Genomic DNA, 10,745 nt, shown 5'->3' with positions numbered 1-10,745 from the left:
TATGCCAAAGAAAGTAACCGACGATTATATTAGAAAAGATAAAAATAGCAGAACAAATAGCGTGAAGTCATTGACAAAATTTCTGTACAACAGTTTCCGGTTAGGTTCTCACTCAAATCCGGGTTATTAAAAGGTATTTAGACTACAAATTGCGTTATATAATTATGTAATTGGCTTAGCAATTCGGGACTTCGGGTTTTATGTTCAGCATTTACATACATACTTATATATATATATATATGTGAGCATTTAGCTATAATTTTGTCGATATATTACTCTGAAACAACCGTCAGTTTCATGATAGTTAAGATATAAGTATAATTAGTAGAAAATTGTATATCGATGAAATATTATTTAAATCTAATCGCCATTAGAACTTGGAATGTTTTCTTTTTTTTATTTCGTTTGCTCATCTAATTATTATGTCCTTTACATTTGAATAAAACCTGTCACATTTTTCCAGTTAATAACCAACTGTTTCCTTTCAAAAATATTATTAAATCGTGCTGTTGAGAAAAATAGGCGAAGATGAGTTGAACTAATTTTAGAAGTGCATTTTCAAACTCGTTACGGTGAACTACAGAAATCCAATACTTTGATATGTGCGTGGGCTGTATTACATTTACTAATTTAAGTCCTATCACGTGGCAAACACAATAAAAAGAATAAATAATTAAGTCAATAAGACATAAATGGGTCACTTGGGTAAGTACTTATCTCATAAGTGGATTCAATTCTGGAATGTTTGGAAACTTCTGCACCGCTTCGGAGACCTGCACCGATCTGGTCTCTAGACGGGTTGGTTTTATGCTTGATTGTTTATATTTAAAATTGATAGCTTCAACGAGAAGCATGTAGACAAGTTCGCTTCCGCGGAGGATCGTATAGGATTAATAAATCAGCTTTCAAAAAATAGCTGTGAAGGTACCTAAACGTTTGCAGAACATCCGCTTCTTTTCATGAGGAGTCGTCACTGATTGTGACTACCAGGATCTGTAATCCGCTACATGGAATTTGCTTTTTAACGATCGTTTTACAAAAAAATATAGGTACAAGAAAATATGCAATAAATAGAGAAATTTTCACTACTTAAAGAAAGATTTCTTTTTATGTCTGGAGATAGCACTCGTCGACGTTATAGTGCATCGGAAGAATGGGGGTAATTGTAAGGAACTGTTTATAAAAATTGATGATTTGACGAATCATTAGGTTTCTATTCGGATAGAAGTGATAGTAATATCAATATCACTACGGTAAAGTAAATTGATTAACATGATATGTTACACCTATTCCATTAACTGATGATTACATCAGCAATCTCTTCATGTTGAGGTAAAACTATCACGGGTTAGGACTGCAGTTGACTCATTCACCAATCAATGAAATTAAGTTTCAAGTTGTTGTTCACCCTCAAAACACATTTACTGTCGGTGTCAGTGTAAACTCAATCATTTTTGTCGTAGAATCGAAAGTACCTACGCAATTTGTAGAACTGCAATTTCCACAAAAAAATATTTCAATGACGCAAATAATGCAGTTAATTGAACGGAGGCGTGACTTCTTAATTAACGCCGTGAAAATACTAACACTACATTTACCTTCTGACTAATTTAATAAAATCAGCTAATGATCTCATCAGTTCACAAATTCTTCGATCTTGACTACGAAATTTTTGTTAGCAATATTTACATGTAGGTAATTATTTTCTAAAATACGAACACTTTAAAGAATGTTGGTATGTTTTGGTCATTCACAAGAAATTCAATTGCATACTTTCGTGTGAAAATCGCTATGCAGACGCAAACATGTTGCACACATAAATGAAAATGAGTGAAGAGAGTGGCACACAGCAAAACGGAAATGCTTGCAAACGAACGTTGGTCAGGTGTTGGTGACCGTAGGCAAATCTCCTGCGATAAGACAGGTTCCATACACACGAAATCTTTTGTTTCTGACAGGAGGGTATAACATTAACATTCTATGAGTAGTTTTTAATAAAAAAAAAAGAAAAAGAAACAAAGTCCTTCAGGCGCCTGGCGTCCTGTCTTTCAAATCGGCTGGTTCATTTCCCTTGCTGTATTTTTTTAATGTATTAAGTTTCAANTCATCAATTAATAAGCTAATAAAAATTATTATTCCAAGAGCATTGCTGCTTCTTTATATCCTTCCCCTTGAACTTGGATGTATCCGAGTAAATGTATGTTGACCCTGGCACTCATCTCCATTGTTTTAGCTTCCTTTGAGGAAATTGTAATTTTATTGATGAAAATCATTTTTTTGAATATAGTGCTTCATCGATATGGATTTCAATGAGTAATTTAACTTTTTTTTTGGGAAAAGCCGAATCTATTTTTAGTTGTACTAAACAAACATCCTTTTGATTATGCAAAACGTTAATATCATTTTTAGAACATTGAATTATATAGTTATTTATAGCAGGTAGGTACTACGTAGGTACCACTAAAATTAGGATGTTTTCAAGTTTTTGTCAATATTACATAATTTGTACATATTAGGTACTTAAAAGGCAACAATACTTATCCTAAGTAACTGAAATAATTCTTTTTTGTAAAATCAGCCCACCATTTGAATATTGTTGAATATTTGCTCTAAAAGTTGCTTAATTGTATTATGTCCTGATGTTTTCGGATAAAAACCTGTAGGATCACTGATAGTCTAATGTAACGTGGTTTCGTTGATTTATTTAAAAGCTTTATGTTCTCAGCCAAAAAAAGGGGATTTCCTTTCACTTCATAGGATAATAATACAACGTATCTATCTAAATGCCTGTATATCATCTATTTGTTTGTTGTATGGTTTTACGTATGTCTGTTTTTTATAGTTAAACAACAAAACAAGGTGTGACAATGAAATGTTATTGTACCCCAGCGTAATTACTAAAAACATTAAATCTTCATAAATCTGTAGCTGAAAAAAATGTCTTATTTTTAAACATCTTCAATTATCACGTCTTGATTTACGTAAGTACCTATACATACATGTAAACTATACATGTTATTTATGTTAGGAAGTGTAGGTGGGTGTATATATATATATATATCTATATTAAAAAACATTAAATTTTNTTAACCACAAATTATATTAAAAAACATTAAATTTTTTCTAATTTAAAGGTTGTTACAGAACAATGTTTGCGTTCTAGTGGAAAAACCCGGTTGTAAAAACTTAAGTTCCTTACGAATGTTAACAACCTTTTGAATGTGCAAAATTAAATTGTAAGACGAATACGGTTGAATGAATTATTCTGTATAGGTATATATTTACTGTAAACAGTATAATGAACGTTTAAATAATATAGTGAAATAAGTAATATTAAAAATAATTATTTTTAATACCCCCGATTCATGTACATATGTCAATGTCAAACAACAAACCCGCGAAGAAACCCACCAAATCATTGTTGTACCCCTGAAGGAACCTAAATAACAATCTTAAAATTAATATCATTGTCCTGCACAGCCCTTTCCAGAAGGGATTGATTTTCATTTCACTCTCATGGTACCTACTGACGGCGGAAAACGCCAGATATATTTACGTTATACGATTTTTACGTTTGGGTTTCAATTACTATTTTATTTACATAACAATTAAAACTTTTGAATTATTTTATTTTGTTGTAACTTTAATGACTGTTCAGCTTTCAGTTTCAGACTGTTCAGCTCCTATGATGATCTATTTGAGTAATTAAGTAATTCTCAATATTTACTCTGTTCTTAATTGATTAGGTATACAATTTGTAACATAGCAAAATATTATATCATAGTATGTATGTTTGTGACCGATTTCTAAGCCTACGTACAACATGACTCACGATCATAGCACCGTAAATAATCAAGGCCAGTGTCTTACTTTTATGAATGAAATATCGACTTGTTACTAAATAATTGTAATCATTAACTGATTCACATAAGCAATTTTTTCGAACGTTATGCGATATGGTCCAAAAGCTGCTTGCGTCAATGGACTTTTACACTTTAGTTCGATCAAATTGAATGGGGGGAAAAAAGGACTTCCTCCTGTCGAAAGTAATTTCCATGAATCATTACTATGAGAAGTTCTAGGTGTGTCATTCACAGATGAAATTAGACATTTCGAACATTACGGGAAAACTGCAATCCCAAAGTAACAATCTAAATAAGGTCGAGGCCGCTTATAGTGCGAGTCCGGTTTTAACGAGCAACTTTCAGATATGTAAACAGTCGATCGTTAAGCCTAATACAAACTGAGTTTGGATGTAACAATTGTTTTTATTTTTATAATGTATAACGCACATTTAGTAGACCTAACAACTTTACACACAGGTGTATAAATAAATGATTTTCAATTAAAAATCAATAGAGGTACACCAAATACGTCAGTTATAAAAACTTTGTTCATAAGCGACCCTAGTGGAAAGTTGTTGGGGAAGGCCCGATCAGCATCCAGGCCAGATTTACAATGTAAAATATGGTAACTAGGAAGTGGACATTAAAATAATTTTCGTGTAGTCACTTTTCTATGGTAGGTAATAGTGATTAAGAATTTGCGGTTAATAGACGAAAATGTGATTCATTAGTTTAACCGTTGAAAACGCTCGTCAATTTTGTTCCCAGATGTATAGGTACCTACGTAAGTATCAATCACAATTAACGAACAGGATTTTCGTAGTGTTTTTCCAAGTGTGAAATTAGCGATCAATAATTGCTAATTGTTTATTGTGCATAAACGATATTAAAGAAACTAAATAAACGTATGACTAGAAGAATTTAATTAAGGAAGTTTCCTCCACAATCGGAATCATAAAAGGACGAAAAACCAAAATTACACTTTTGTTATGAAAAAAAGTCGAATCTATTTCGATGGTGTGCCATCATCTTTCAACAGAAAGTCTCGGTTATTTATCTTTTTGTTATATTTTCAATTACTAAATGTTTAAGAAATAGAAACAAATATTCCCCTTGCTTGTTTATAGAAAAACTATTCCAGTATATGGATATTTCAATAGACTNTAAAAAAATGTTGCTCAACAAAAATTCGTGGCGGTAATTATTGTCAAGTTAAAGTATCTCTTCCTGGGGATATTTCTTAGAAATAAGCCATTTTTGAATAATTGCATTTAATAATAATATAATTATTTAGTGCCTGTATTTTGGCTTCAAGTGAAATCCTTGAAATATTTTGAATTGAATTATAATGGGGCATAATACCAAACCATATTCGTATTTGATATATCTTACATATAGAGGAAAGTAGCGCAATTTTGCATGGATACTGCGTTATCTCAAACCCTATTGAGAATTTTTTGTAGTTGAAGGTTTTTAGTATATCCCAGCTGAAGTATACATGTATGTAGTTCGACAGCATAAAATGATGTATTAGTAAGGGTACAGACCAACGGTCGTATAATACGTAAATCTAAATGTTTAAAACAGAAATTACTACATTAAGAATTTTTTTCTTATTTTATTCGCATGACTTTTAAACATAAAGGTGTTTTGTGCTAATTTTAGAAAGGAATAACAGCGTCTTATAATTTCCACTCCAGAATTAGGAGCTCAAATAAATACATGTACGATTTTCATTAAATAATAATTAATAAATAATGTTCTTACACACAAAAAAAATGAACAAGAAAAATATCTAAAAGTAAAGTAGAAACTCATGTGTTGCTTTTTACTAATATTCTAGAAGAATCCATTTCTGCGTTTTGTGCTCCTCATAGGTAATGCCCTTGCATTGACACTAATTAATAGAACAAATGTTAATAGAGCAATAGCTCCCTCGATGTTTCGGAACTGGTGACACTGGCGCTTAGGCTTCTAGGAACGCTATAGTATCATGGTACACCACTTCCAAGCAATTGATTCACTTAATTTCTCATTACCCTATTAACGCCTTTTATCATTTAAACGGTTTGTAGTAAAATAGTATTACGACACTGATTAGTAACACAAATGTGTATTACGGTTGTTTGCAAGCCCGATTATAGTATATTTAAACGGTTCACACGGTCGTTTTTTTTACACGTCTGCCTTTTTTAGAAGACTAAATTGGAAGAACTAGTTTGTAGTGTCCATATAATTCACAGCTAGATGTAGCAAACATTTGCACATACAGGGTATTTTAACAAAAGAAGAATTTTAAGGGTCTCAGGGATTGCTACGGATATTTCACATAAAACAAAACTAGAGAAACTTGGTTCCATATTAAGTTAAAATCCGACAGAAGAGAACGAAGAAAGAGGAAAATTCATTATTGAACATCCGGAAAAATGAATAAAATCATTACACGTCAGCAGGGAAAGCTTAAGATTTATAATGACAATTATAGAAAATATCCCATGCCGAAAAAATACTGCTCTGATACTATCAAATACGATAGGTATACCTATAATCTTTTCTGCTTTTGCTTGAACCTGTTAAAATTATTTTATGCTCATGCATTCATCATGAGTATTAGTTTTATTTTTGCTTTCTGAATACAACAAGGAGTCAACTGAGATGAGATGCGTAACCAATTTCTTTTCGTTTTCTAGATTTAGACATGACAATTGAAGGTATTTATATGTATTTATTTTTCGTTATTGAAATATACTAATAAAAAAAATGTAATTGAAGATGGGTGAAGACTAATAGTAAGATTCGTTAATAATGGTTTCGAGACAGATCTTCACGCGATCGGCATCCACCAGGTATACTGTTTAGTTTAACTGTTTCTTTTTACTAAAATGACTGATTAGCGATTATGAAATGTTTTATGAACCTACTTACTTTGGAGTTTCTGCACTGGTTTTTCTTTATTTAGAAACGGAAAATTCACAAACATCATACCTCACTAAAAAGCACGTCATTTAAAATTTAAATAAATGATTTATCACTGATTTTAATCAAAGCTCACGGGATATTTCACATCTTAAAGAAAAAAAAAAATAAAAATAGAAACCCGGTTTCATATTATTACACGTATACCTAATTATTACATAACATGACTTTTACACCGCAAACTAACATATTGAAATGTACCTAATTCATTACTTTACGGAAAACCTCATAACTAGATCGTTAAAAAAATCAGTAACGGTATTCAATAATTCCCCTTAAGCTGACTTACCATTAAGAATCGATCACAAAAGTAAAAATATGTTATAATTGTTCCATAATCGCTTGTCTTTTGGATTTAATCAAACAGACCAACTAACGATTGCCAAAAGGTGGGACCTTATTAGCGTTACCCTGACAATGAATGTATTAGTAGGTACTACTACCGAAACGTGCTTGACGAACACGGTGCTTTCGATAGTTAATTGTTTTTCAATTAGATGTCCTTGTAAGTACAGGTAAACACTGCTATTATGTTTGTTTCAATAGGCAAAGTAAAATGGTTTAAAAATATAAAAATGTAACTAATAACATAAATTTTGTGTCATGCAATCAAGAACACTTTGGCGCCCATAAACAATTAATTGATTTGTTTGTTAACCGTCAGTGAAATAAAATAATAATGACCAAAAAATCGATCTTCATTTTGCCATTAAATAATAATTAATGAACACGTACGAACTTAATTTTTTCTTGTCATGATTTACACTGAGTGTAGAATTGGCGAAAAGTATAAAACTTAACAATAGGTTACTGTCAATATGTGTTAAAATATAAAAAAAAAAAGAAAAGGAACAATTCAGTACTACCGAGCTTCGAAATAAAAATATATTTACAATATTTGAAAATGTTTATGAACCAACACTAATTCACTTCCGAAAATGTTTGTACGGATAGTACTCGCAGGACATTTTAAACGTAACAATGTTAATCTTCAAGGGATACGTAGAGTTCGAAGAGTTGTCGGTCTTTAATAAAGTGTTCGTATAATTAAACATGAAAGCGTCACCTGCTGTCCCTATTGTTGCGTGGTTAAGTGTTGCATGGTTTTGTGTATAAATACCGGAAATGCATGTGGTGGGCGAGCATAGCGCCCCCTCGTATATACGTACTATGCCTCTCGATAAATACTATGTTCAACTTATTCATAGATCGAGACCAAGTATATAAATTATGCTAACGAAATAGAAAGGTGTGCTTGCACCTTACTGACTTCACATTTGTGCATGGACAAACACATACAACAACTCGTTGGCGTTAATACTATCACGTGAATTAAAAATAAACCTCCCAAACATGTTAAATACATCTCGCAAGGCTCATGGAGAAAAACTGAAAATCGGCATCGACCGAGTCGAGAGACTTCAAGGCATAACCTCTGCCCACGTTATCAAAGCAGTTACTGTTGAAGATGTCGGCCGCAGTTTCCCAAGGAACGTCAGTCAATGAACAGAAACCTTCGTCTGTTTGTATCTGTTTGATGTTTAGAATCCTTAATATTGCATAGAACCAAACTTGATGTTTCTTTTGCGATCGAAAGGCGAAAGGCTTTGTTGAAGTTGCATTTCCTTTGGCGCGTTAAAAGTGCAATTTTAGCATGCAACGGAAGTTGCGCACAACTAACGAAAATTTGAACAGCGGTTGTTCGCTTTTTGGGGCAAGTTCGCACTTCGCACCCAAGGGGCAGCACTACTATACAGTGATACTATTAAATACATAAATAATTATTATTATGTAGGCACTGGCTAAATAAGTTTGTAAATAGAAGTATATATCTATAACCGCTAACGCGAGATGTACATATGGGTAAACATACCATTTTTTCTTTAATTTCATTACATGTACGTCAAATTAACGTAATACAGAATAAAAATACTTCCAGGTACTGACCTCCTTCAACGATTGCTATGATATTTATCTGAACTTTGCCCAAAAAATGTTGGCAAACAGATAAAAATTAAATATAAAAAAATGTAACATCAAAAGTGCTTGTCCAGCAGGTAATTAGTTCGCTTAATAAAGTCCAATAAAAGAAGTTGTGACGTGCTCAGTTCGAGCACATGTTAACGAGCACGTCATTCGAAGGAGAGACCACGTAGGTACAACAATAAGAACAAGTGCATTAAATTAAAGGACATTTTTATTGTGAAATGTATATTTACCTGACCTTGCTAATAATAAACTAATTTTAGTTTTAAAGTGACTTACCTGAAAACTGACGCTTGTCTAGACACTACGGTTTCTGTAAAAGAATATTAAAGGACAATTAGCAAATAATTTTACGCGAAATTTGTAAAAAGCACTAATGTAGTATCTAATTGATTTATTAACGAACACATTACATTCCGATTTGCATAAAAATGTAAGATATATATAAGTATTCAATTTTAACTGTAGATTGCAATGCGGTAATTATTTAGTATAACCTTCATAATTAGCTGCAGGATTACAAATGCACTTATGTAGGTACATGCCACCAAAACAGATATTCATATTGACTAGGCAAATAGGTACAGGATTAGAAATGTAATCGGTCAATCAGATTTGTTTATTATACAGATAATCATAATACCAAAAATATTTAGGATACAATAAGATGAGAAGAACTTTTATTTATTTGTATGAATTAATAAAAAAATTATAGAGCTGAGCGTTAAAGGGTTGAGATAGGGTCGTGGGATCATGGTCGGATCAGTCTCAAAAGGGCATACCGTTGGAGGGCTGCAATAGGACAACCAAATGAGGGTAACATCAGTTTCAATAGGGCATGCTGTAAAAGGGTTCACGTCAGGAACAGGTCAGTTTAAATAAGGAATGACATTAAAGTGTTGAAAAAGGGTATTCACATTTGGGTTTAGGTAGGATTTCGCCGTTATGGTTAGATCAGGGTAAATATACCCCATGAAGAGACGCTTTAGCGTAATCAGACCGGATTCGGTGCGGATGCTTATAAGGCGATAAGGCCTGCCCTAATAAATCTCCAGTCGGGGCATCATTTAGAAACGTTTAATGTCAACTGAGCCTTATGTGACAAACGGCATCAACTGATATAACATGCTATCTGTCATAAAAATTTTGCCCTTGTTTTATATGTATATTAAACAAATGTACAATTGGTCAAGCAAATGAATCGGTGTATGAAATGATAGCGAAACGTTATAGTGCATCTACAAGTTCATCGCTCTGTACATTATATATACAGCTATTATCTGCTTGATAATTATCAAAAAGTTTCACATTGTTGTATAAAAGTATTTGTTTCGTAATATTATAAAATAGCTAGAAATGAATAATGCGAAACTGCTAAGAAAAGTAGCGTGCTAGAGAGCACGAGACACAAAATACCTGTATAGTTCGTGGCAACTGGAGCTCATAAGTATTCAAGGGAGTACGTCTTTCAATCAGACAGGAAAAATTGGCTTCAAATATTAATGAAGCGAGAAGAGTTTCTCGGCTTGATTTATATGATGTTTAACGTTTAGATCTATTGACACATCTGTAACGTTCATTGATTCGTTATAAGCAAAATTTATGAATGAAAATATTTCTGACGAAGAATGAATCATTCTGCACAAATTAAAAGCGTATTTGATGATCCTACGTTCAGAGCGCTGGTTTATCAATTTAAGAAAACAATTTAACTATATATATATTTTTTTTTTGAAAAGGTCTTTAATTATGATTTCCCTTCCTTGGCGTGCTGAGTATTTTGTACGAAATTTGGGAAAAAATGTTAGGCTTCTTTCCTCTGCACCTACTCAAAAGCAGAAGTACTATCACTTCGAAGAATACTGATGTAATAAAAAAAAAATTGCAGGCAACTTCTGCTAGACTTAATAATTTTTTTCGTCTAATTAGATTTAATTA

The sequence above is a fragment of the Agrilus planipennis genome, unplaced genomic scaffold (genome assembly GCF_000699045.2).
Source record: "Agrilus planipennis isolate EAB-ADULT unplaced genomic scaffold, Apla_2.0 scaffold123, whole genome shotgun sequence".
In the NCBI taxonomy this organism is placed as follows: domain Eukaryota; kingdom Metazoa; phylum Arthropoda; class Insecta; order Coleoptera; family Buprestidae; genus Agrilus; species Agrilus planipennis.
Note: the sequence above shows the minus strand (reverse complement) of the source record.